The sequence below is a fragment of the Scyliorhinus canicula genome, chromosome 17, assembly GCF_902713615.1.
Source record: "Scyliorhinus canicula chromosome 17, sScyCan1.1, whole genome shotgun sequence".
NCBI lineage: Eukaryota > Metazoa > Chordata > Chondrichthyes > Carcharhiniformes > Scyliorhinidae > Scyliorhinus > Scyliorhinus canicula.
The window spans coordinates 29,410,679-29,438,086 of NC_052162.1; the positions used below are offsets into that span (position 1 = coordinate 29,410,679).

Genomic DNA, 27,408 nt, shown 5'->3' on the forward strand with positions numbered 1-27,408 from the left:
GTCCCAAGTTTGGGAAAGGATCTATATAAATGCAATTTTTTAAAAAATTCAGGTGGTCAACAGCACCTCCTCCTATGCTAGGCTCAGCTTGATTCAGTTCAAGGTGGTGCACAGGACTCACATGACCAGGGCACAGATGAGCGGTTCATTTCTCGGGGGTGCAGCATTGGTGCGAGCGTCATTCTAGGAGATCTGTGAAACATATGCACGTGTTTTGGTCTTCCCCAAGCTTTTGGGTCTACTTGCTAGAACCATGTCAGGGATGCTGGGCATTCAGCTGGAGCCATGCCCGTTGGTGGCTATTTTTGTTGTATTGGACTCGCTGCAGACGGGGGTGAAGGCAGACGTCCTTGCCTCTGCCTCGTTAATAGCTCGGAGGTGAGTTCTACTTGGAGGAAGGTCCCCAGTACCGCCCAGTGCCTCCGCCTGACTGAGTGATCGGATGGAATTTTTGTATCTTGATAAGGTACACCATGAGAGGGCTGCTGGAAGGCTTCTACGCCTTTCATCTCCTTTTTCAGGGAACTAGTTACCATCAGTTACTATGGGGTATTTGGTTTTTGTTTGGTTATGAGGGTTGGGGTTGGGTGGCAGTCGTTGTGGGTGGGTGTATTTTGCAATGGTGTTGGTATATGTTATTATTTTGTTTTATCTTGTTCTAATGAAGAACCTTTCTCAATAAAGATATTTTTTTAAATACTCAGGTGATCAGTCATGCAACATGAGCTGATTTGGTAGGATTGTTGTGAAGCTATGTTAAAACAAGTAAAATTCCCGAGGGTAAGTACTAAAGGGCTACAGGCACCCAATGAGCTACACCATAACACTCTCTACTGAAGAGAAAACCAGAAGGAATCTACCAGAAGAATTAAAGGCTGGATCCTCCGTCCCGGATCACCCGGACTGCGATCGCCAATGGAACAGATAATCGGGATCGGGGCAAAATTCAGGATCGACGCCCGATTCTCTGGCCACCGGAATCGAGGTCAATGACCACGCACCAGCCAACCGGTCTTAATCACCCATCTGCATCCATTTAACAGGCCCGGTGCCCTATGTTCTGGCCTTCCCTCATTCTCTGGTCCCTGCAGCCAGGAATTATGTGGGCATTTGTTGTCTCTACCAGCTTGTCCCTGGCATGGTGGATCTCACGGTGGGCTAGGGAGGTAACTCCAAGGAGATATCCCCCCCCCCCCCCCCCAGCCCACCACAAGGTCTACCAAGCCAGGGCCAAACTGGTAGAGGCCATCCGAGCCCAACCGAGGACTACCCCGCCCCTCACAATGCATTGTCTGCCGACCCGCCCTCCACCAGTCCCCCAAACACCCCTCACCTGGGACCACTGTAATAAGGGTGATGCACTATCAATTACAACGAGCCAAGAGTAAAATGTAATCAAGACTTTATTACACAGAGATGTGTGGCCTCCTACAGCAGCTGACGGCTGCTGTACGGAGAGCACACATATTTATACTCCGCCTACTGGGCGGAGCCAGCAGGCAGGGATCTACCCCGAACCTGTAGTACAGGGGTCTTACCGGTAAACCCATATATACACTATAATACATCAGTGGTGACGACCACAAAGGGGATGCCCCTGAACACCTGTAATAGAGACCCCTACACGGGCCCCTGTAATAGGGGACCTCCACAGGGCCCCCTGCCTAAAGGGATGCTCCCCGCACAAACACCCACCTCAGAAGAGGCCCTTATCTGGAAGCATAAGAGCAGTCCAGACAGGGGCAGTGAGTGTAATTGCAGCTGTGACATTTACCTTGAAGCTCCTTGTGTCCATTCCTCGAAGGAGAGCAGCTGTGACCCGCGCCTTGTTCCCATCGATCCATTAGCTGCCAGTTTTCTAGTTGTGGTCTGTGATTCACAGCTTCTACAAATCATCTGAACTTTGGTTCATTCAGCTCCCTACATGGTTCAGGGCTTAAGTAGTGAAACCCCAATGTTTAGAAATATTGATCAAATCAAGAGAGGTAAATGCAGTGCAATCACACACTTGAGTGGTTGGAATGCACTTACCTCTCTATTATACGGGGGGATCTGCATATTACTGGGGTCCTGGGGAGGTCTCCCAAATAAAGGGGGCCCTTGGGAGGTGGGGAAGGTCAGTCAACCCTGTTCTTGGGGGGAGGGGGAGCACCCAGACAATTCGGTGGCGAGTGGCCGGCCATGGGACCTCGCTATTGGGCCCCCTGCTCAAAATGGTGGCCCGGTTTTGCACATTCTCCCCGTGTTTGCGTGGGTTTCGGCCCCCACAACCCAAAGATGTGCAGGGTAGGTTGATTGGCTACGCTAAATTGCCCCTTAATTGGAAAAATGAATTGAGTACTCTAAATTTATTTTTTTTAAAAGAAAATGGTGGCCCAGTATTGGGATTCCCTCGGGAATCCGTTGCGTTCATGCATAAATTTGCATGGCAAGAATTACGGAATTGCCTGGCGGTTTGCGCAGGTTCCAACCCTAGGTGTTAGGCATGGCCCACTTGACGATGAGAATTCTTATAACATTTTTAACTTCAATTTTGCCAGCGAACGTTTAACAGCTGAATTCTTGAGATTTCAGTCCATCTGACTGTGATGATCTCAACCTTGGAATAAGTGTATTTGTTGGCCATATTGTGCACCCAGGAATGAATCACTGGCAGAGATAAAGGAATCCAGCATTGTGAACTCTGCCATTCGCAGGTAGACTATGTGGGAACTCTGCTCTGAGACAGACAATTTAGATAAAATCTCTGGTCTGAAAGTTGTCAGCAATGTACAGAATATACATGAACAGCGTAGCTAGAGGTCTGGCAAAAATAATAATAATAATCACTTATTGTCACAAGTCGGCTTCAACCAAGTTACTGTGAAAAGCCCCGAGTTGCCACATTCCGGCGCCTGTTCGGGGAGGCCAGTAACGGGAATTGAACCCGCGCTGCTGGTCTTGTTCTGCATTACAAGCCAGCTGTTTAGCCCACTGTGCTAATTCATCACAATAATCTAAATAATCCAATCGCAGCACTATTATTGATTCTGAAAGACTGGCCTCCTGCAGCATTTATAATATGAATCATTGTTAAATCAGCTTGTTGATCCAGCATACACAGTTCTGTGGAGGAAGAAACATCAATTTCCAATTAAATATTATTAATGTCACGGGTATGTTACTGAAACCCATATTCCTAAACAAACAAGTGCCTCTCAGAGTCCAAAACGTAAAGATCCTATGAATGGAATAATGAGGTTTCATTTCCTGTGTCTTTTTATAATGCTGGTTTCTCACAGACCTTTTCCCTGTTTATTTACTAAAGGTGAATTTTGTGCATCACTCTAAATAAAGTCTGTTCATCATCTCCATTCAGAGTTATGGCATGGAAATTATTGTTTGTGTGCCTTTCAGGGGTCAACAATGGGTCACTGAAAGCTTTGGGGAGAATTCTTGCCGTCTTGTCAACCCCAAATTGCTGAACAATGGTGTGTTGAGAACGCTTACAATGAGGAGCAGCTGCTTCTCAGCACATCCGTTAAAACCCCTATTTATTCACTATCGCTTTACATTGAAAATGCTTATCCAGAACAGTGAGAGAAAGATAACTGGCCTGTACGTTACAGAACAGCATTCTACTTAATAGTCATATCTGCAGGTTTGGGAGCAAATACTGTGTCCAGTACCTAAAGCACTTAGATGCAAAATCAGAAAGATGACTGACTTCAAGAAATCTGCAAGTTTCAAAAGCAGCTTCTTCCTCGCTGTTACCAGACTCCTGAATGACCTTTTATGGACTGAACTGATCTCTCCACACAGCTTCTCTACTGTGTAGCACTACACTCCATATGCTTCAAACAATGTCTATGCATTTACATTGTGTATTTATTGTATGTCCTATGTTTTTCATGTATGGAACGATCTGCCTGGACTGTACGCAGAACAATACTTTTCACTGTACCTCACTGCATGTGACAATAAAACCACATCTAATCTAAAGCACAGTTTTCAATGCCAAGAATCCACTCCAAATTGGCAAGGCATAAACTTGTGGCCTAATAACTATTTTAAAAGATAATTAAGCCTATACCATTCAGTCTGACATGAGATATGTTTTTTGCAATTCTTTCTCAGGATGTGGGCTTTGATGTCAAGGCTGATATTTCGAGCCCATCTTGGTTGTCACAGAGGTGGTACAGAGAACTGTGGGAGGAAGCCGGAGCAAACCCACGCAGACACAGGGAGAACGTGCAGACTCCTCACAGACAGTGACTCAACGGGGAATCAACTGGGACCCTAGTGCTGTGAAACCACAGTGCTATCCACTTGTGCTACCGTGCTGCCCTGGTAATGGGTCTTCTTCTTGAAGCAGTCTGCATGGTGAAGGTAATCCCACAATGGTGTAAGGTAAGGAACTCTAGCACTTTGGAGCACAGACAATGAAGCGGACAAGAGTGAACCATTCAGCCTCTTCAACCTGCTCTGCCATTCAATGAGACCAGGGCTAATCTGTACCTGAACTCACATTTAACTGCCTTTGTTCCATATACCTTTATAACTTTTTCTAACAAACTTTATTGATCTCAGTCTGGGAAGTTTCAGTTGATGCAGCAGTACCGTAGCCTTTTTGGAGACTGAGTTGCAGATTTCCACTCGGAAATCAGAGGAAATTATTTCTCTGCATCTATCCTATTGATGCATTCATTGATTTGATTACCTGGTTAACCTTCTGAACTTAAGGGGATGCATACTAATTTTCCAAATAATTGAACTATACCACAACTCGTTAAAATACATTCCCCCATCATTTTTGTTTCTGCATATCAGAAATTGGACCATTACTTATCAATCTTAAGGTTTTCAATGTATCTACATCAAAAAATATCTGGTCAAGCTAAGGCCTCTTTAATTGCCCTGATTTTATTCTCTCCCATGCAAACGTATGAAAAGGGGCATTTCTAATGTAAAGAACTCTCTTTAGCCACATTCCCCCAGAGAGAGGTGGAGACATTCTTCAAGTTTGAGTTTAATAATTGCAGTGCCAGTAAGAGCCAGACACAATAAAATCATTGAGAGAACAATTACACTACTACACTCTATAGAATGAAGGTTTGTTATCCCTCTTCAATAGTCTTTAATAATACAGATCCACTTGTGGAAGCTGTCAGAGTCCGCAACATCAATAACTTGAAACCTCAAACAATTGCTCATCAATTTAGCAATCTCAGTTTTTCAAAGTAATTCGCTATGTGAAGAGCTTTGAGATCTTCAATGCAATTGATAAAGTGCAATATAATTACAAGCATTTTGGGAGCTATAATGTTTTGCTTTGTGACAATGTTATGGTTACTCTACCTTCTTGAAATTTGGGAAGAATTAGACAGACCAATAAAGGTAAATTCAACAAATCACTCGCGTGTGAGTACAGATTGAAGTGCAGTGTTCAGCCTGTTTGTCTCTTGTAGCCACATTTATTTTGCCAACCCATTGCGCTGTCTCCAAAGGCCGGAGAATCACCAGTTGCCATGAGAAACGGCGAGCGGCGATTCTCCGAGCGGCCTGTCGCAGAACGCGACACGCCATTTTGGGGGGGTGGGAGAATCGCGGGGGGGGGGGGGTGCCAGGGTGGCATGGCGTGATTCGCCCGGCCCTCCCGCGATTCTCCCCCCCGGCATGGGGTGCGGAGAATCGCGCCCCTTGTCTTTAATCTGCCTTTGCATTCCTACACAGAATATTTTTACAAATAACAAAACAATAATTATATTTTTATATCTATTCCCCCTTTTTCTTGACAAAGAAGGGTGCAGGGTGACAAGGCTAAAAATAGTTTGGAGTGAAGAGGTTAATGTCCCATGTACCACATTACACACTCCGATGGGAGACACTTAAACAAAACAATATACTTTACTGACATCTTTTGTGGGGATGGTCACAGCAATTATTGGGTATGCTCTGACATGCAGTAAACAGCTTCTTGAGGTCAAACGTGTATGTGAGACAGTATCAGAAGCTTGGATGATAAGGAACGAATGATGGCAAGGATCGAAGTTGCCCAGCTGCCACTAGTAGCTAATGACCTTAATAACATTGATTTGTATCACCCAAGTTCCTATCTCATGTCATTTTAGGGAATGGCAAATTGTACTACCGTATTCAAGATCATTAATACACTCACGGCCTAGCCTGTGAGATTCCCTAGCAAAAATGATTTTAAAAATCCTAAAGAGGAAGCATATTCTATTAAATAATCCCATGATTGGGACACTTACCAGTGACTTACAAGCACCCCTCACTACGATTTTGAACAACTATTTAGATGCAACTAAACACTGTTTACACTCTCTGCTCTCCTCTCCCACCAACGTGCATCTCAAAATGGGCTACTGTAATAATGAGGCTAGGGATAATCTAGTCACATCCCAAATGTGACATCAGGGGAGTTGCACAGTTATCTCCTCCCAGACTGCCTCCAACCAACAGTTCAAAATATTAAATGTGGCAACAGAGACAGAAGTAATTATATGGATCTCTCCCTTTATAGTTTTCAGAGATTGTTGTACCTTTCAGTAAAACATGCTTCCATATAAAGCTCTCGAGGAGAATGTATCAGACTATGGATATATTACATATCTCAAACTGTGAACAAAACAAAAGTTTACTTAAAAATAGATGAAAAAATATCGCCCAAAAATCACATAATGTCTATTAGGAGATAGTGTTAATTGAGCTTCAAACTCTTTTCTTGTATGTTAATTATCCCTTTTACCCAAATGTAGCATAAAACAGATTGAAATGTTCATTACAAGCAAAATAATTGCTACTTATCTAATCTGTTGGCTGTTCCTAATCATTGAGCTTTATTTTTCTGTCCAGGTTACAAGGCTAAGCTGTGCTTAAAATATTCCTTTAATTCTGATTCTAAGACATAATTCAGAAGTTATTTTATTTCAATAGGACACCAGCAAATTCTTCAAAGGAATTAGTGGGTAAATGCATCATCAGATGTAATACCAAACCATACAAGCCAGGAAGGCCCCTGATTGAATCATTTCAGACTGATAACAACCACGGCTGACAATAAGAAATAGGATCAGGAATAGGGCATTCAGCCCCTCGAAACTGCTCCACCATTCAATAGGGCCATGGCTGATCCAACATTCCTCACATCCACTTTCCTGCCATTTCCCCATAACCCTTGGGCGGAATTCTCCGCTCCCGTGCGGCATCGGGAAGGCCGTCGTGAACTCTGCTCCTCGCACCCTATTCACAGCCCCCCCCCCCCCCCCCCAAAAGGGGGCTAGGAGCAAACGGCGCTCCGTAAATCTCGGCCGCCGGGCCTTGACGCTTGCGTCGAGGCGGCACGCCGAGAATGACATGACGGCGCGTTGCGGGTTGAGGAAGAGCTATGGCTGATCAGCGTAGGGGGAGGGGGATGGCCGCCCGGGTTCGGCTGGTCACATGGAACGTGAGGGGGCTGAATGGTCCGGTGAAGCGATCCCGGGTCTTGGCTCACTTGAGGGGGTCGGGAGCGGATGTGGCAATGCTCCAGGAGACGCACCTCAGGGTTACTGATCAGGTGAGGCTAAGAAAAAGTTGGATGGGACAGGTGTTTCACTCGGGGCTTGATGCGAAGAACCGTGGGGTGGCAATTTTGGTTGGTAAGAGCCTGTCGTTCGTTGCGTCCAAAGTGGTGGCGGATAGTGCAGGTAGATATGTGATGGTGAGTGGGAGACTTCAGGGGAGCGGGTGGTCTTGGTTAATGTTTATGTCCCCAACTGGGATGATGCGGGCTTCATGCGGCGAATGCTGGTCCTGATCCCGGACCTGGAGACAGGGAGATTGATCCTGGGTGGGGACTTTAACACGGTGCTGGATCCGGCTCTGGATCGCTCGAAGTCTAGGACGGGCAGGAGGCCGGCAGCGGCCTCGTGCTGAGGGGGTTCATGGATCAGATGGGGGGGGTGGACCCTTGGAGGTTTTTGGAGCCGGGGGGTAGGGAGTTCCCCTTTTTCTCCCATGTTCATAAGGTGTACTCCCAGATTCATTTTTTTGTGCTTAGCAGGGCGCTAATCCCGAGAGTAGTGGGGGCGGAGTATTCGGCGATAGCCATTTCTGATCATGCCCCACATTTAGCGGATCTGGAGCTGGGGGAGAGGAAGGATCAGCGCACGCTGTGGAGGTTGGATGTGAGGATTTTGGCAGAGGAGGAAGTGTGCGGGCGGAACCGTAGGGGCATAGAGGGGTATCTAGAAACCAATGATAACGGAGAGGTGCAAGTTGGGGTGGTTTGGGAAGCGCTAAAGGCAGTAGTCAGAGGGGAGCTGATATCTATTCGGGTGCACAGGGAGAGGGGGGAGAGGGCCAAGAGGGAGAGGCTGGTGGAGGAAATGGTAAGGGTGGATAGGAGATATGCAGACACTCCGGAGGAGGGGCTTTTGAGGAAGCGGCGCAATCTCCAAGCGGAATTTGACATTTTAACCACCCGGAAGGCGGAGGCGCAGTGGAGGAGGGCGCAGGGGGCGGTGTATGAGTACGGGGAGAAGGTAAGTCGGATGTTGGCTCACCAGCTCCGGAAGCGGGAGGCAGCTAGAGAAATTGGGGGTGCCACGGATGCAGGAGGGAACTTGGTGCGGGGTGGAAAGGACATCAACGGGGTGTTCAGATCATTTTACGAGGGGCTGTACCGGGCGGTGCCCCCCAGGGAAGCAGGTGGGATGGACCGCTTTTTGGATAGGCTAGAGTTTTCAAGAGTAGGGGACGAGCGGGTGGAGGGTTTGGGGGCCCCAATCGAGTTGGAGGAGCTGGTGGAGGGGTTGGGAAGTATACAGACAGGGAAAGCGCCGGGGCCTGACTGGTTCCCGGTGGAATTTTACAAGATATTTTCAGATTTGCTGGGCCCTCTGCTTGTGAGGACCCTGAATGAGGCTAGGGAGCGAAGGGGCTCTGCCCCCAATGATGTCCAGGGCAATTATCTCTTTGCTCCTGAAGCGGGACAAGGACCCCCTTCAGTGTTGGTCTTACAGGCTGATCTTGCTCCTTAATGTAGATGTCAAGTTGTTGGCAAAGGTGCTGTCCAGGAGGGTGGAGGACGTGGCCCCGACGGTGATTCATGAGGATCAAACGGGGTTTGTAAAGGGGAGACAACTGAATGCCAACATGCGGAGGCTCCTTAATGTCATGATGATGGCGCCGGCGGCTGGGGAGTCAGAAATAGTGGCGTCCATGGATGCGGAGAAAGCTTTTGATAGGGTGGAGTGGAGTTACCAGTGGGAGGTGTTGCGGAGGTTTGGGTTTGGTGAGGGGTTCATCAACTGGGTGAGGTTGCTGTATAGCTCCCCGGTGGCAAGTGTGGTGACGAATGAGAGGGGGTCGGCGGACTTTCGGCTTTCCAGGGGGACGAGGCAGGGGTGCCCCTTGTCTCCCCTGCTCTTCGCGTTAGCGATTGAGCCCCTAGCCATGGCACTGAGGGACTCGAAGAGTTGGAGGGGGATTGTGCGGGAGGGGGAAGCAGCACCGGTTGTTGCTGTACGCAGATGATCTGCTGTTGTATGTCGCGGATCCGGCTGAAGGGATGCCAGAGGTGTTGAAGATACTTGAGCAGTTTGGGGACTTTTCGGGCTATAAGCTCAACATGGGGAAAAGTGAGCTGTTTGTCCTGCACCCGGGGGATCAGGAGAGGGAGATAGGTGAACTCCCGTTGCAGAGGGCTGAGAGGAGCTTTAGGTATCTTGGGGTCCAGGTGGCTAGGACCTGGGGGGCCATGCATAGGCTTAACTTTTCGAGGCTGGTGGGGCAGATGGAGGAGTTTAGGAGGTGGGACGCGCTACCGCTTTCGTTGGCGGGCAGGGTCCAGTTGATTAAGATGACGGTGCTCCCGAGGTTTTTGTTTCTTTTCCAGTGCCTCCCCATATTGATCCCAAAGGCTTTTTTCAGAAGGGTGAATAAGTCGATTCTGGGGTTTGTGTGGGCGCGGAAGGCCCCGAGAGTAAGGAGGGTATTTTTGGAACGAAGATGGGAGGTAGGGGGCCTGGCGCTGCCCAACCTGTGTGGATATTATTGGGCGGCGAACGTGGCAATGAATCGCAGGTGGGTGACGGAAGGGGAGGGTGACGCATGGAAGAGGGGGTTTGTTTTTGCGGTGGTGGGTTTGCTATGTTGTTATTTTCTTCTTTCTTGTATTGCTGTTGGTTTTCTGTTATTATTTATTTTGCGAGGGTGAGTTCCTTTCTTGTGTTGGTGTGGAAACACGCCTTGTTTTAAATTGTGGGGAGAAAATTTGTTATTGAAAAACTTGAATAAAAATTATTTTTTAAAAAAGAGAATGACGTGACGGCGGCGGCTAAGTGACGTCAGCCGCGCATGCGCAGGTTGCCGTCTTCCCCTCCGCTGCCCCGCAAGATGTGGCAGCTTGATCTTGCGGGGCGGCGGAGGGGAAAGAGTGCGTCTCTTGGAGACGCCGGCCCGACGATCGATGGGCACCTATCGCGGGCCAGTCCCCTCCAGAGCACGGCCGTGGTCTCACTCCCCTCTCCGCCCCTCGCCCCTCACAAGCCACAAACGAACCTTTGGCGCCATGTTCACGGTGGCAGCGACCAGGTGTGGTTGCCGCCGGCTTGAACAGGTCGGGAACGGCAGGCCGTGAAAAACGGCGAGCGCCGATTCTCCGAGCGGGGGTGGGAGAATCGCGGGGGGTGCCAGGGCGGCGTGTCGTGAGTCACCCGGCCCTCCCGCGATTCTCCCACCCGGCGTGGGGAGCGGAGAATCGAGCCCCTTGATTCCCTTACCGATCAAGAATCTATCTCAGCCTTAAATATACACAGGGACTCTGCCCCCACAACTCATGGTGGCAAGGGTTTCCAAAGACTCACAACCCTCTGAGAGAGGAAATTCCTCATCATCTCAGTCTTAAATTGGCACCCCTTTATTCTGAGACTATGCCCTCTGGTCCTAGACTTTCCCATTAGGGAAACATCTTCTCAGCATTTACCCTATCAAGCCCCTTAAGTATCCTATATGTTTCAATGAGATCACCTCCCATTCTTCTATTTCTAATGCCTAGAGTCCCAACCTGTTCAAAGTCCAGAGTGATTCTCCTACCTGGAGGGGGCTACCAGGGCCCCAGAGTAGTCCTTGCAGCTCCGGCAGCCGATACGGGGCCCTGCACTTCCAGTCGGGGGTCCGCGCATGCGCACGGCGGCGGCCAGCACGCGACATGGCTGACCCATACTGCGGATCGGCACCAAGGAGATAGCCCGCCCCCCCCCCCCCCCCCCAGATCGCCCGCGGATCGGTGGCCCTCGCCTGGCTGTCCTGGAGGGTTCCCCAGGTGAATGATCCCCCCACCAGGGCGGCCACGGACCGAGTCCGTAGCTGCCACGCCGAGTGCCCGCCGGGTAGATCCATGAGAGACCCACACCAGCGAGAACTCAGCCAGCTGCACTTGGAGAATCGGCGCGGGTCTCTTTCAATGGCCGTCGACTGCTGCCTCATCGACCGTGCACGCCTGATTGGCGGCGATTCTCCAGGGACCGGAGAATTGCGGGAGTGGCGTCGGACCTGATCTCGGGTTTGACGCCGATTCTCCGTCCCTGCGCCGAGCGTAATTTCGGCCCGGAGGCTCGGATAATCCCGCCCAATATCTCTCCTTAAATGGAGGGGCGAAAACTGCTCACAGTACTCCAAACGTAATCTCGCCAGTACGTTGTACAGTTGCAGCAAGACTTCCCTACTCTTATACTGCAACCCCCTTGAAATAAGGACCAACATTGCATTAGCCTTCCTGATTACCTGCTGCACCTGTGTTAGCTTTCTGTGTTTTGTTCACAAGTACCCCAGCTTCTTTGTGTTGCAGCTTTCTGCAGATTTTCTCCATTTAAATAATGCTGTTTTTTGTTCTCTCTTCCAAAATGAATTTCATATTTTCCCACATTCTCCTGTGGTGAATGTAACGTAGTAATTCACACTGTATTTACCAATACTATTGTAAGTGCAGTAGCGTTATCCGACCACTAGGGGGAGTAGCTCTGGGAATGCTCAGGAGTTTGTACAGGGCTCCACCCTTGGCTCCGCCCACGACTCCTCCCCCTTGACTGCTGTATAAATAACCGTGTCCAGGGCCAGCCTGCAGTTCATCGAGAGTTCAATGGGTAACAGGCTGGCTCTGTAGTAGGTAGATTAAAACCACTGTTCATATCTTAAAACACGTGTCTCGTGAATTGATGGTTCCATCATCATCTCCATTTGCCAATTTCTTGCCCACTTACTTAACCTATCAATATCTCTTTGCAAATATCTTGTATCCCTCTCCCAACTTGCCTTTCCACCTATTTTTGATTTGATTTATTGTCACATGTACTGAGGTACAGTGAAAAGTATTGTTCTACATGCAGTTCAGCCACATCGCTCCTTACATGAAAAAACATAGGACATACGATAAGTACACAATGTAAATACATAGGTACAGGCATCAGGTGAAGCATACGGAGTGTAGTACTACTCAGTGGAGAAGATGTGTGAAGAGATAAATTCAGTCCATAAGAGGGTCATTCAGGAGTCTGGTAACAGCGAGGAAGAAGCAGTTTTGAACCTGTTAGTGCGTGTTCTCAGATTTTTGCATCTCCTGCCCGATGGAAGAGAGAATAACCTGGGTGGGAGGGGTCTTTGATTATGCTGCCATTTGCAAATTTAGCTGCAGTACATTTGCTTCCATCCTCCAACTCATTCATATGCATTGCAAACAATTGCAGACACAGCACTGATCCCTGTGGAGCCCAACTGGTTAGAGATTGCCAACCTGAAAAAGAACCCCTTATCATCACTGTTTCCTGTCCATTAGCCAATTCTCCGTCCATGCCAATATGCTACCTCCAACACCACGGGCTCTTATCTTATGACTTAATCTTTTGTGAGGTATCTTGTCGAACACCTTCTGGAAGTTCAAATACCTACTGCTTCCCCTCTATCCACTCTGGTTGAGAATTCCTCGAAAAGCTCTAATAAATTAGTCTGACACGATTTCTCTGTCATGAAGCTCGGCTGACTCTGCTGCAATTGCTCTCTGTAACCCGAGGACAAAGGTAGTGAAGAAACCGTAGCTAAGGTTCACACCATATCGCCCAGAAAATGTGCAAAAGTAGAGGCCATATAGCAAATGGATCAAACTGGAATGTGATACCCTCGTGGTGAAATACCCTGCCCTAACATTCACTACGGAGACTTAGTTGTGAAGGGTATCTTTACGGGTGAGGTAACCGGTGATTTTAAACATCCACTAAATCATTTGACACCATTTTCTGAAGAGGAGAGATATTGAGAAGGAAAGGGCACTTTCATTATTTTCTGCTGGATGTCTACAGATTGATAGGATTGTCTGCTGGGGAATTCCAGGATTACAGTACTTTGCTGACCCTCCATCCCCACAATTTTCCTGTCTTTCACAATTTACATCACAATGCTCATTAAAGAAATGGTCTCTTTCAAAGATAATTCAAATTATATTGTTTGAGATGCTCCAAATTTGTACCATAGCAGATATCATGAGCATAAATTTATTTTAGAGCCATTTTACAAATTGATCAAATTCCTGGCAACACTCAGCAATGCAAAGGCATTGAAAATGTTGAATTTTAAATGGCTTCTTCCCTGTATGGAGATTACGGCTTTGCCAATCATTGACCAGGTTCATGAACCTATATCATTGGAACTCAAGGTCATCCAAAACCATAAGTTCATAAATTCATCCCAAGGAGGAGGAAATATGCTCAGGGGAGGACAAGGCATCCATGATTGACGAGGGATGCCAAGGACAGCAGAAAGGCTAAAGAAAAAGCATACAAAGTGGCGAGGATTGATGGGAAGCCAGAAGATTGGGAAGCCTTTAAAAGAAAGCAGAGGACAACTAGAAAAGCAATAAGTGGGGAGAAGATGAAGTATGAGTGCAAGCTAGCTAGTAATATAAAGAAAGATAGGAAGAGTTTTTTTAATATGTAAAAGATAAAATGGAGGCAAAAATAGACATTGGCTGGAGAAGTAATAACAGGAAACAAAGAAATGGCAGACAAAGTGAATAGTTACTTGGTATCAGTCTTCTTGGTGGAAGACACCAGTGGGATGCCAGAGCTCCAGGAGAACCAGGGGGCAGAGGTGAGTGCAGTGACCATTACTAAGGAGTAGGTTCTGGGAAAACTGAAAGGTCTGAAGGTGGATAAGTCACTTGGACTGGATGGGCTACACCACAGGGTCCTAAAGAGATAGCTGAGGGAATTGTGCAGGTATTGGTGATGATCTTTCAGGACTCACTGGAGGCAGGAAGGGTCCCAGAGGACTGGAAAGTGGCTAATGAAACAGCACTGTTTAAGAAGGAAGGGAGGCAGAAGATGGGAAATTATAGGCCGGTTAGCCTGACTTTGGTCATTGGTAAGATTTTAAAGTCTGTTATTAAAAATGAGATCGTGAAGCACTTGTTAGTGCATGGTAAAATAGGACTGAGTCAGCACGGCTTTGTCAAAGGGAGGTTGTGTCTGACAAGCCTGTTCGAGTTCTGTGAGGAGGTAACAAGGGAGTTCGACAAAGAAGAACCAGTGGACGTGATTTATTTTGATTTCCAGAAGGCCTTTGACAAGGTGCCGCATAGGAGGCTGTTAAATAAATTAAAACCCATGGTGTTCAGGGGAAGATCCTGGCATGGATAGAGGATTGGCTGACTAGCAGAAGGCAGAGAGTGGGGATAAAGGGGTCTTTTTCAGGATGGCAGCCGGTGACGAGTGGTGTGACTCAGGGGTCTGTGCTGGGACCACAACTTTTCACAATATACATTAATGATCTGGAAGAAGGAACTGAAGGCACTGTTGCTAAGTTTGCAGATGATACAAAGATCTGTAGAGGGACAGGTCGTATTGAGGAAGCAAGGGGGCTGCAGAAAGATTTGGACAAGCTAGGAGAGTGGGCAATGAAGTGGAAAATGAAATAAAATGTGGAAAATTGTGAGGTTATGCACTTTGGAAGGAGGAATATATGTATAGACTATTTTCTAAATGGGGAAATGCTGAGGAAATCAGAAGACAAAGGGACTTGGGAGTCCTTGTTCTCGATTCTTTTAAGGTTAATGTGCAGGTTCAGTCGGCAGTTAAGAAGGCAAATGCAATGTTAGCATTCATGTCAAGAGGGCTAGAATACAAGACCAGGGATTTACCTCTGAGGCTGTATAATGCTCTGGTCAGACCCCATTTGGAGTATTGTGAGCAGTTGTGGGTGCCGTATCAAAGAAAGGATGTGCTGCCCTTGGAAAGGGTCCAGAGGAGATTCACAAGAATGATCCCTGGAATGAAGAACTTGGAATGATTAAGGACTCTGGGTCTGTACTCATTGGAGTTTAATAGGATGAGGGGGATCTTATTGAAACTTACAGGATACTGCGAGGCCTGGATAGAGTGGACGCGGAGAGGATGTTTCCACTTGTAGGAAAAACTAGGACCAGAGGACACAATATCGGACTAAAGGGATGATTCCTTAAAACAGAGATGAGGAGGAATTTCTTCAGCCAGAGAATGGTGAATCTGTGGAATTCTTTGCCACAGAAGGCTGTGGAGGCCAAATCACTGAGTGTCTTTAAGACAGAGATAGATAGGTTCTTGATTAATAAAGGGATCAGGGGTTATGAGGAGAAGACAGGAGAATGGGGATGAGAAAATATCAGCCATGAATGGCCTAATTCTGCTCCGATGTCTTATGGTCTTATGGTCTAATCCACAACCCTCTGAATTCAGTCCTCGAGCATTAATTTAATTGTTCTACTATTGGTGATCATGCCTTCACCTACCAAGGCCTTAACCTCTGAAATGCCCAATCTAAAACCATCTGCCTCTCTACCTCACTTTCTTCCTTTCAGACACTCCCTAAAGCTTCTTTTGACCAAGCTTTTGGTCATCTGCACTAATATTTCCGTATGTGGCTCCGTGCTATATTTTACTTTATAATGCCTCTGTGAAATGTTTTATTATGCTAATGATGCTATATAAATACAAGTTGTTGGTGTTGCTTGGTTCTGACTTAAGCCTCATTGGCCCATATTCTTCTCTGAAAATTAGATTTGGAAAAATATTTAGTAAGAGGGATAACATTTTATCCACCTTTATTTTATCTGTAGAATTGATCAAAACAGGGAAAAATAATCTTCACGGAGTGAGCGATGGACCAGGAGCAGCTGGCCATATACCTGAACTAAGTAGTAATCTGTGTGCAGCGCTATTATACAAAGCCAAAGCTTGTTCTATTTTCTTTTCATCAGCATCAAAAGAAATTTAGGGAAGGAACAAAGCAGGGCTGCTAGAGAATGATGGCTACTTGGAGGAACACCACATTGAAAATGTCACCCAGGGGATTGGTCGACTCTATATTGTAGAGCTTGTAGAAGAACAGTTTAATCACCCGGGCAAGATAAACCCAAAATATGTCCACTATTATGTCAAACTGTTTTGGAGGTATAGCTTATCATTAGCATGAAGCCGTCCACGTCCAAATGCAACAAGACCTGGGCAATATCCAGGCTTGGGCTGACAGGTTGCAAGTTACATTCACGCCACACGAGTGCCAGGCAATGACAATCTCCCATAAGAGAGGATCTAACCATCACCCTTTGCATTCAAAGGCGTCACCATCGCTGAATCATCCACAATCAACATCCTGTGGCTATTGATCAGAAACTGAATTGGCCCAGCCTTATAAACACTATGGCTACCAGGGCCAGTCAAAGGCTAGGAATCCTGCGACGAGTTACTCACCTCCTGACACCCCCCCCCCCACTCCCCCCCCCCCCCACTCCCCCCCCCCCACTCTTCCCCCCCCCACTCTTCCTCCCCCCCCCCACTCTCCCCCCCCACTCTCCCCCCGCCCCACTCTCTCCCCCCCCCACTCTTCCCACCCCCCCCCACTCTTCCCTCCCCCCCAACTCTTCCCTCTCTCCCCCAACTCTTCCCACCCCCACCCACTCTCCCCCCCCCCCCACTCTCCCCCCCACTCTTCCCACCCCCCCCCACTCTTCCCACCCCCCCCCCCCCAAGCCTGTCCTCCATCTACAAGGCACAATACTCTCCACTTGACTGGATGGGTGCAGCTCCAACAACATTCAAGAAGCTGGACATCATCCAGGACAAAGCAGTCCGCTTGATTGCTCCCCCTTCCACAAACGGTCAAACCCTCCACCAACGATGAACAGTGGCAGCCGTGTACCATCTACTAGATGCACTGCAGTAACTCACCAAGGTTCCTTAGACAGCACCTCCCAAACTCATGACTGCTATCATCTAGAAGGACAAAAGCAACAGATACTTGGAAATCCCACCACCTGGAGTCACTCACCACCCAGACTTGGAAATATGTCACCGTTCTTTCACTGTCGCTGGGTCAGAATCCTGGAACTCCCTTCCTAACAGCACTGTGGGTGTACCTACACCACAGGAACTGTAGCAGTTCAAGACGGCAACTCACCAGCACTTTCTGAAGGGGAACTAGGGATGGGCAATAAATGCTGGCCTAACCAGCGACGCCCACATCCCGTAAATTAATTTTTTTTTTTTAATGATTTTCCCTACCTGCTGCATATTACCAGACAGCCAAATTTGGAAGTTCGATTGATGGTGGCATGGTTAAGTAAATGAGTAATCAGGTGACATCATGAGCCATGACAGATATCTCATCTTTATCCTTTCCTGTACAAATAAATGATGTAATCTCCATTTAAATATACTTTTGTATCATTTATGATTGGAAGGAATACAGTTCTTATTTCTCCCAATTAAGGAGAGTTACAGAATCAACTAATCATACATCAGCACACTGTCATCATTATGAATAGTGTTTGAGTCTGATTTAAAATGTGGGAGAGTTAATGAACTTTAAACTTGCTTTTTTTTTTAATTTGTTGAAATATAAATCAGATTAATTAATGTTTATGTGAAGAAATGGTAGATTTACATTTATGCAGTCCTTTTCACATCTTTGAGATAGCCTAAAGTGCTTCACAGGCAATGAATTGCTTTTAGTCACAGTTGTTTTGTGAGATAGCCTATTGATCACTTTATGCATGAAGTCCCAGAGGCAGCAATTGCATGAATGACTAAATAATTGGTTTATAGTGGTACCTGTGAAAGGATAAATGTTGGCCAGGATTCAACGAGAACGCCCTGCTTTCTTTAAATAGGGGCATAGAATCCTTTATATTCACCTGAATTTTAAAGCAAAGAGACCAGTTCCATTCATACTTTTTTACCAAAGGCATCCCTCTACTTTGGAGAAACTTCCCAAAGTATGCCAGCCACACCAGCCCTGTCTTACAACACCCCCTCCCGCCCCCACCACCACCACTGTGTCCCTCACTGCTCATCCCAGATTTTATTATATTTACAACAGAAATGTAAGTACATTTAATGGAAATCGGAAGTTACATTTTCCACTGAGAAAAGTTGCCGGCGTTGAATCTAGAGCTGAAAATTGTTTAATCTATTACTCCATTAAAATTGTAGGCAAGCTTTTTATTTTAGTTATAGCATCATGATCGGCACAGGCTTGGAGTGCCGAAGATCCTGGGCGCGACTCTCCGACCCCGCTCCGGGTCGGAGAATCGGCAATGGGGCAATGACGCAGCTCTGATGCCGAGCCGTCGATTTTCCTCGGCGGCAATTGCGCCGGCGCGTTCACCGCAACGCCACTCAACGCGGCTACCCCGGTGATTCTCCGTGATCAACAGGCCGAGTGCCCGCCGAGTTCGGCCGAGTCCTGCCGGCGTCGTTCGCGTGTGGTCCTACCCGGACCACATTCATGCTGCGGGGGCCGCCCTGGTGTGGGGGAGGAGGGATCCAACTGGGGGGGGGGGCCTCCACGGGGCCTACCAATCGGCGGGTGGGCTAATTGCGGGGGGGGGGGGGGGGGCTATGTTCCTCGCACTGGGCCCCTGTAGGGCTCTGCCATGTTGCCCGGGGGCGGCGCGGAGAAGGCAACCCACGCGCATGCGCGGACTCGCACCGGCCGTGGCGCGCATGTGTGGGCCCGCGCCGGCCGTGCTGCCACCCATATCAGTAGCTGGAGCTGCGTGAAGCACTCCAGTGCTGTGCTGGCCCCCTACGCGGAGCAGGATCGCTGTTCCTAGGGGCCAGGTGACGCTGTCATACAACGCTCCGCCATTAATGACGGCGTCAACAGTTAGCCCCATTATTGGAGAATCACGCCGCCTGTTCCTGAGCTGTATTTATCTTTGTTCTTGTTCTTTGTTCTTAAAACAGTTTGTATCACTTAGCCATCTATGACAACATGGTCAATTGCATGAATACCTTTCCTTTCCTCTATAACATCAAATGGAATTATTTATTATGGTATTCTTATTCTATGGCCAGGATTCTCCGTCTTCCTGCACTGAGAGCGGGGTTCCTGATGCGGCAGAGGATCTCGCAATGGGTAAAAAACCCGATGCTCTATTCCCTACTGGCGGAACCAGCATCAAGGTTCACGCTGCACATCAACAACAGAACGCAAATGAATCATATGAACGCTTTGCATCCTATTAACGTGCTGGACATCGGATTCTCCATGCCTCCGTGATGCTCCGGCCCTTTTGGCTGGGATGAACGTGGGCGTGGATTGATGCAAATATTTGCCAATGTGGCCTTGATAACGTAGACCTTGTGGTGGGCCAAATGGGAAAATGTTTAACATAGCTTTCCCCAAAGTCCATCAAATCCCCCCCCCCACAACACAAACCATGCCCCCAGCTCCCCTATCAGACCCCCCCCCCCCCACCAGAAACACCCCCATATAAAAGAGACACACACCCCCCACCCCATAAGTCACATCTGCCTGGAAGCTAAAGAACAATCCGGCAGAAAGTGAAAAATCACTGTTTTTTTCACTTACCTGTCCCTTACATAGAAACATAAAACATAGAAAATAGGTGTAGGAGTCGGCCATTCTGCCCTTTGAGCCTGCACCACCATTAAATATATTCATGGTTGATCATGCAAATTCAGAATCCTACTCCCGCTTTCTCTCCATACCCCTTGATCTCGTTAGCCACAAGGGCCACATCCAGCTGCCTCCTAAATATATCTAACGGCTTTCTGTGGTACACCTGCTGCCTCAGACAAATGTGTAGAAACCACCATATGTTACATCATAGAAAGTCAAAACAAGTAACAAGGCTTTAAACCCCTTCAGATCCTTTGACCTGCTTCCTATCACTCTCAAAGAGGAACAGCTTTTAGTAGGCAGTGTAATAGCTTCCAGACAGGCAGGTATCTGGATTGCTTTTCATTTCCCTTCATGCTTGAATGCATCTCAAGTAACCTGCTTTGAACCTAACCACAATGTTTATAAACACCTAGGATTTAAGTTTTTCCCCCTCCTCTTTTTCTCATCAGAAAGCACTTAACTGCTTTTCATGTGGCCAGGAGCTGTCAATCATAGCTATATGTTTATAAATATTGTGGTTAGGTTCATAGCAGAGTGCTACCCTGTCAATTACTGCCTACTAAAATCTATTTCTCTTTTAAGACTTACAGATCAAGGGATTTGTGGGGGGGGGGGGGGGGAGATTAAAGCCTTGTGATATGTTTTTGGCTTACTATGAAGCATCAGCTGCGGTGTGTTGCACTGCTGTCTGAGGCAGTTCAAGGGATAGGTAAGGGGAAAGCAGTGATTATTCACTGTTTCTGCCGGGACTGCTCTTTAGCTTCCAGGCAGACCTGACGTATGAGGGGTAGGGTCTCTGAAATGGGGGGAGTCTCTGATAGGAGGTCTGATGATGGAGGTCTCTGGTGAGGGTGGGATCATGTATGCATGCAGTTGGGGGGGGGGGGGGGTTATGCACTAATTTCCATGGTGGGGGTGTGGAGAATGCCCCTACTTGTCAGCAGGGTGGTCATGATTTACATTGTGGGTAGGGGGGCCAGCTGCTGAAGCTTGGTGTCAGGCCACCCGCTCATAATCTCAGCCCAATAGCGGGGTTCAGAATTGAATCCCTTGAGCTGCCCGCTATGCATAAATTAGCATTACAAGGGAGAGTGAGTTGCTTCTGGGAGCCATTCCCAGCGTCAGCCCAAATCAGATGCAATTCAGCACTGGCGGGAGAACATAGGGCTGGATTCTCCGATTGCCGACGCCGAAATCGCATTCTCCGATTGACCAGAGAATCCGTTTTGACGCCAAAATTGGGGGTAGTTACCGTCTTTTGGGTGCTTCACCCCCTCAAAAATGACATCATCTCTGAGTACGCCGCAGGGCGTTGGGATGGCCTCAGGACGTCGCCCGAGATCCTCCCTGATGTTCCGCCTCTGATGCGGTGAATTCCCGACGGGGTGGAACACGTGTGCTCACAGTTTACGGGGACCTCGTGTGGCGGCTGCGGACTGTGTCCAGCACCGCCACAGGTGGGGAGGGGCATTCCGCTAGCTGGGGAGACTTCGGCACGGACTGTGCGGACTGGTGGTGGGTGGTCAGGGGTGGTGAGGGTGGTTACAGGCGGCACTATCTGGCAGGCCGGGCCCATGGTGTACGGCGTGACTGGTGCAGGTCGGCGCCTTGCGCGTGCACGGCAATGGACCCGCTAATTCTCCGTTGGTATCTGCGGGTAAAACTGGGGTCCTTACGTGATGCGGTAGCTAGCCCCCAACCGGGCGGAGCATCGGTATGGGGGCAGCACTGACATTTTGGTCATAAGACTAGACACATCCTCCAGACATTGCCTCAAGTCAGAGAATCGAGCCCCTAGTCTCCCAAAAGGATAATCCCAATGCTATATGTCCCCTTCTATATGAACCCTCTTTTATTCCATGTTATCAAATATTAATCGTCTTGGCAAAACGCACGTGGGTAGTTCTAACTGTTATTTCAACCCATCCATTAAACCAACTCTGTTATTTAGGAGACCTGGGAAAGGATTCCTTGCAGTGTTAATAAAATCACCACAGAACATCTAAGCAGCCTGCTCCAATTACAGTAAAGGAAAATGATTGTCTAAGATTGGAATATTAATGAGAAATTGGGATATCCCGCAAATGTGAGGGAGATGAAAAAAGCTCCAGTTTGCACGTGTATCCTGCAATCCCTCAAAAGGCAATGGGCTGGATTCTCCGCCGTCGGGAGTCTCCATTTTGCCGGAAGCCCGAGGGTTTCCCGACAGCTTGGGGCTGCCCCACAATGGGAAACCACATTAACCAGCCGGTGAAACTGAGAATCCTGACTGCGAGCGCAGCGGGACAGAGAAACCTGCCATTTATTTTTATTCTTGAAGTACTGTTTCAGCTCATCGTCATTCTCTCCATCCTAATTGTAAGATCATTTACCTCTACGTGATCCAATAATAAGAGGAAAATAATTTGTTCTACCAGTATTGCTGCATGTAATATGGTGCTGGTTTAGCTCACTGGACTAAATCGCTGGCTTTTAAAGCAGACCAAGGCAGGCCAGCAGCACGGTTCGATTCCCGTACCAGCCTCCCCAGACAGGCGCCGGAATGTGGCGACTAGGGGCTTTTCACAGTAACTTCATTGAAGCCTACTCGTGACAATAAGCGATTTTCATTTCATTTCATTTTCATGTAGAACATCGTGACTGGTGGATACGTAATGCTAACAAAGGGTTGAGCATTTTAAAGATGCACTCAAAATCCCCTGTTTGCTTTATTTAAGCACATCATTCTCAGTAATGATGTGTAAACACCCAAAGTATGAGGCATAACGTATGTTCAGATTAATGCTCCCAATCAGTCCTTGTCTGCAAAACCACGTTATGACATTGTAGTGCATCTACCATAAATCTGGTGTGTACATTGCAGTTCAAAGAATGTTTCTGTTTTCTAATACAGGGAATGACTTATACACAAGTGCAGAAACAAAATCAAGACTGAGCAAATGTGAACGGCATTCCAAGAAATAGGAAACATATGATTTTTTTTCCCTGTCTCATATAATGATTTCTTCAGGCATTAATAGGCGGTACCAGAAAGCATGTCCTCAATTAACTTACCGCTAATCTTTGTGCTCCTCAGAACATCTGAGATCTTTTGGAAGACACATTCAGACCACAACAGGAGACTTAGTGGAAAATGAGTAGTAGCAATTTAAATAGGCCCGCAAGTTTGTAATTGTAAGTGAGAAAGTCTGGCAATGATTTTAGAGACAAATGTAACTCATCTGCGTAACTACCCCCACCCTCCTCTGTTGCTAAACAGGAATTTTATATACTTTAGCAAAGACTACTTTGTATCAAAATGAACTATCTGTAATGATAGTGCTGTATCCTCAAATGATATGTTTACAAGTGAGATATAAGGATTTGTAAAACAGTAACATCTTGCACAATGCTCTTAATTCCACTGATTATCACAACTGTTTCAGGCATCGTTTATTGTGCCTGAATGGTGAGGGTTTGAATTGTTGAATCTACTTTTCACTTTGTAGACTTGGTTAGGTGGCAACTCAGATTCCTCTGTTGTGACTGTATTTAATCACAGCCTAAATTATTCTCGCTGATATAATTTAGGTACAATATTTGGGCCTCCGTTCCCCAAAATCTATGTATGCCGTTTTGTTAGAGTATGTACAGCACTAAAGAAAGTATCTTCCTTAGTTTATACAGTCAATTCAAACAAGGTACTGGAGTTGCAGGAGATCCTCTTCTGGTGTTTGTGTGCATTTCACCAAAACAGAAAAACTTCAGTCACAGAATCTCCTTATTCTGAAAGAATCTCTCATTGGTAAATTGTTTCTCAGGTATGGCTCACATATGGAAGAAAAGGTAATGGCGTACCTGGTTTATATTGAAGAACTTTGTGGTTGTCCTGTCGCTCGTAGTCATTACAGTTAACACTGTCCAATTGGCAGGAAATAGCACAGCCGGCCTGGTTGTTCAACAAGCCTTCAAACTTCAGGTAACAATTTTTGACGGGAGTGTAGACACATGTATATGTAATACTGATTTCCCCAGGACATCAAGCCCCCACATTTCAGCATGTCACTGTAGGGAGGTGATTAGCCTCATAGAGGGAAGGATCACGTCATCCTTGGGCTGTTTCTACACACTCAACAATGAGGTCGGAACAGTATAGACCTGACAGCAGGTTCTCAACCCAAGTTGATATGGTGAGAAATATGAAGAATGTATATCTTCAAATTAAGGAGCAAATAAAAATGTGTGGACAGAAATATATGGAAACCAACTCCACTATGAAATCCATTGTCACTTTTTATCCTGAATTAGCCTCAAGTGCAATAAAACCACACAACCCAATATAAACTTTGAATGTAAATTCAAGAACAAAGCTGAATGGGTTCCACTCACTGTAATTCTATATTCGGGAATGCAGTAATAAATAGCGGGGGGGGATTCTTTGCTCCCTGGCACCGGTAGCGGAGTTCCCGATGCAGTGGAGAATCTCATGTTGTGGAAAAATGGGCGGAGGCATCAAGGTTCGCGCCCTGTGCCAATGAACCCATTTGCATCCTATTAACAGACTGGAAACTGGATTCTCCATGCCGCCATGATGCTCCAGCGTCTGGGCTGGGATTCAAGTGAGCGTGGATTGGTGGAAGTATTTGCCAGCGTGGCCCCTGACATGGTGGATCTTGAGGTGAACCAAGGGGGTACGTATTTAAAGTATGTGCCCACCCAAATTCCAGGTAGAGGGCCCCTACCATGCAAAATCTGCTCACCCCAACACCCCCCACCAGACCTCCCCACAACAGAGACCCCCAAAAAACAGAGAACCCCCCCTCCCCAATCAATCACCCTGCCTGAGTCTGTCTGAGGCAGCAGGTGTAAAGGACAGGTAAGTGGAAAAGCAATGATTCTTCACTGTTTCTTCCTGGACTACTCTATAGCTTCCAGGCACGTGTCTCTGATTGGGGGTGTGCCTCTGATATGGAGGGGTCTCTCTGATATTGTGGGTGTCTCTGGTGGTGGTTCTGATGAGGGAAGTCAGGTCACTCTCATGTTTGCGTGCTGTGGTGTGGAGTGAGCCCGAAATTTTTCATGGAGGGGGATAGGGGCAGGCACCGGACCTTGCTGTCGGACTGCCCGCACAAAATATCGGTCTGCTAAATCTTCATGGCTGGTGAGAGTCAATCGCCTCTGGGCACTGCTCCTAAGGCCAGCACAGACCAGAGGCGATTCAGCTCCAGTGGGAAAACGACTCTCAGAGAATCCAGTCCAGTATATCTTGGTAATGTCAGTTAGTAATGTTCATTTGATAAAAAATGGAAATAATTACACTTGTCTGTTTGGAGTGCCTGTAGCTTAACCACGACTGTTAAGTTCAATTGTCCCCAAACATGTGTGACCAATAGTTGAGAGGTTTGCAAAGTGCGTACGTGTAATAGTTTATCAGAGGGAGATTACCTCATCACCAGATCTTACGGTCTCCTGGTGATTAGCATTGACAGAGACAAGAAGCATGCTTTGTGGTGCAGTTGCTGCAAGGCCTGGAGAAATGTGCAAGAAACTGAAACAAGGCACAAAGCTTTAAATACACCATTAATATAAAAAGTTTTAAATAAAAAGCAAGACCAAAAACATGCATCAAAACTGAGTAGTCATCAGGGATTAGCCTCACCTGTCACATTATCTTTTCCATTGGTAGGTCCATTTCTTTGTAATCATGTGCTTGTTGTATCTGTTCATTCCTGTAGACAATCCTGCATATTCCCACAAGTGCTGTATTTTTTTGTGCAGCTATTCAACAGTCTCTGCCCCAGTAGACACTAGCACTTGTTCCAACTGACCTTTCTTATCCAAAGTGCTGCACAATTTGACTATCTTCCCCAGCTTGGACCTTTAAGATGCTCAAATTATTCATCACTACTTCAAAATCTCTTGAGGTTCCAGACGACTATCAGAAGGATATCTACGGAATCTCACTGCACATTCCCACATAATCAATTAATGCTACTGGCCATATATTCTTGGCTCAGATATTACCTTATTTCCCATGTACAATGGTAGATAACTTTATCTAAGAGGGTTTTGAAGGTATTCACTCATTCACTAATCTAAAATTAGAGGCTTTCATAATGCCCTACTTTATAGGACAAGTGCGACAAGACTTTCAAAGATATAAGTGGTCTGTCAGACTAACAAAAACATACATGTTCTGCATTGGAAAATTGAGAATCAGGCAGCCGATTAAATGAAGGTCAGGTTTCATCCACCAATTGACAAGGCTATTTTGTTCTCTGGTATGGCACTCATACATGCTTTAAGATCTCACCCAATACTGGTTGATTGTTGATGGAACAGAGAGACTCACCTGCTTGCCATCCAGGGTGTACAGCTTCTTCACTACCCCAGTCTCCAGCTTGATGGCCTCAGTGATGTCAGTAAGAACTTGCTCAAAGGAGTGTGCTGTTTTCTTGTTGAGCAGAACTCTCACTGCTTTCCGTGGCTTAACTCCACTCCGTATCACAGTCACGAGTTAGGACGAACAAAGTCCTTGGTTTCTTTGACCTCAGTCATGTGCTTGGCACTGGCCAGGGACTGTGGCACTTTCTGGGTAGCAGAGGCTTTGACATTCACAGACCAATTGGGATTTACATTCTTGGTGTAATCTACCTTTTTGAGATGTCATGTGATGAGCAAACATAGCTCTCCCCTAAACAGAAAGAAAGGGCATGGTCAAATTTGCTACTGAAATGAACCCAGTAAAAATGTTTAATACTGTTTGCATTACCTGCTTTAGTTTTACCCTAATAAGTGATATGACCCAAGTCTGAATTCAGAAGGCCTAACAATCAGTTTGGTTGCATAAAAACCATTACTGAAGCTGGCAACACACAATGAATGAATGAGACAAATAATGTCACAGGCCACTTTGAACAATTGGTCAAAAAGAGCATCGCATACAAGAACCCTACATTTGCATATTGAGTACTGTTAAATAAAGCGACATGTCGTAAAAGTTTTTGTCTTGTACTCATCAAAAAATGATTGCCTGCTATTTCGCTGTCTGTTGACATGGGCCTGAGGGTTTCCATTACTGAATTACAGCTGCATGATTTCACAACCATCCATTGTCACAGGGGTGCCTACCATTTCACAGTTCAGTAGTTCATCTGTTTATGCACTTTTTACACACAATTACGTTTACTTTTGATTACTCCAAAGGGTATCTTATGTCCACAAAGGGCACTTGACTTCCCCCAAAGCTGTCCCAGGACCAAATCCAAAGTGGTACCCTCACCTCTCCAAAGGGGTATCCTGGTCAGCTGGTAGGGAATTGGCTATCCGAATAAATCTGCCAAATTCAGACCTGCTCTTACCAGGCCTACTCTGCACACTTTTTCACATGCCTGAGCTAACAAAATCCAACTCAATGGAGGCAGCTGATGATTTAAACGGCCGGCTACCTCATGAATCACACATGCGCAAACGTAACGTGCCCCATTCTTA

At 46.9% G+C, this 27,408-nt stretch overlaps 1 pseudogene; it reads right to left on the minus strand.

Annotated features, from left to right (window-relative positions):
- The window catches only part of LOC119951135, a 222,396-nt pseudogene that overhangs the window by 172,988 nt on the left and 22,000 nt on the right, over positions 1-27,408 (minus strand).